Source organism: Octopus bimaculoides, chromosome 12 (genome assembly GCF_001194135.2).
Source record: "Octopus bimaculoides isolate UCB-OBI-ISO-001 chromosome 12, ASM119413v2, whole genome shotgun sequence".
Classification (NCBI taxonomy): domain Eukaryota; kingdom Metazoa; phylum Mollusca; class Cephalopoda; order Octopoda; family Octopodidae; genus Octopus; species Octopus bimaculoides.
In genome coordinates, this window is record NC_068992.1 from 64,771,200 (window position 1) to 64,772,408 (window position 1,209).

Sequence of the window (1,209 nt, forward strand, 5' to 3'; positions counted from 1 at the left end):
GCAGTTGTAGTATTAACCCCAAGATTCCGAGTTCGATTCCAGGCAGTGACCTGAATGATAATAATAATAATAATAATAATAATAATAATAATAATAATAATAATAATAATAATAATAATAATAATAATAACAACAACATCGAAAAATACCTTAGGTATGAGAACCCAGGTTCGAAATTTCCCGAAGTCATCTGATGAAGGCTGGAGGGTATATCAGCCGAAACGTTGTGTTAACAACAAACAAGATGAGGTCAAATATCCGTCAAATGTAAATAATGTACTTAGTTTTGGAATTAGGATGTACGCTTAACTTAAACCTTAGCTTGCCCATGCTGCTAGCTTGTGGGATCGATCACTAAACGCCGTAATTGCAAAGCAAACTTCTGAATCACTGGGCCACGTCTTAAAACACCAATGATGAAAATAATAATTGTTGTGTTATAGAATTATATCTTTCTCTAAAAGTTTATCGTTAATATCATTACTTGTCTAATATTCACGTGAGACTATTTTCTGTAATCAACCATACAGATTGGTTAAGGCGTAAAGTATTTTCTGAGAAATGATCTGAAGATTGATAACAGTTTATAGAAGATTGATATGTATATTAAATCAATGACGTTTCCATCTGTAGCAGAGACAATCACCAGTATTTCTATGGAGACTATCTACTTGAAGCAAAAATCCAATTCTAGAAAACTCAATTTGAATAAACTTACGGGAAAATATAGTTTCAACAGCATTCATTCTTATTGTTTTCGATAATATTGTTTATATGTTTGATATCGTCAAGATGTATTCTCCCGCGTTCCATTCAGGTAGAAAGAAATAACGGCATACACAAACACGCACGTACAAGTGAACAAAAACACAGAACTACAAGTACATACAAACGCGAAACACTCACAGACGCGCGCATATGAACGGGCACACACACTCACACACGCACGCAGGAATATATTGCGGAATATTAATTGCAAAAGAAGTACCATTTATATATATAGATAACAATGACGACACGCTCTCATGTACAAACCACACACACACACACACACACACACACACACACACACACACACAATGATTCACACATACAAATACATACTTGTACATATATTTCACACTTTAATTATCAAAAAATGCATTGATTCGGAAAATGGCATACATACATCCTCCTATAGAAGCGCGTGTATATATATCTATCTATATA

The 1,209-nt window shown here is 33.7% G+C and overlaps 1 long non-coding RNA gene across 1 annotated transcript in view; it reads left to right on the forward strand.

Annotated features, from left to right (window-relative positions):
* The window catches only part of LOC106884483 (uncharacterized), a 10,890-nt gene extending 10,152 nt beyond the window's left edge, over positions 1-738 (forward strand). Inside the window, exon 2 of the long non-coding RNA XR_001411249.2 lies at positions 531-738. This is a non-coding gene — a long non-coding RNA (uncharacterized LOC106884483). The remainder of the gene's footprint in view (positions 1-530) is intronic.
* The last annotated feature ends 471 nt before the right edge of the window (positions 739-1,209 follow it).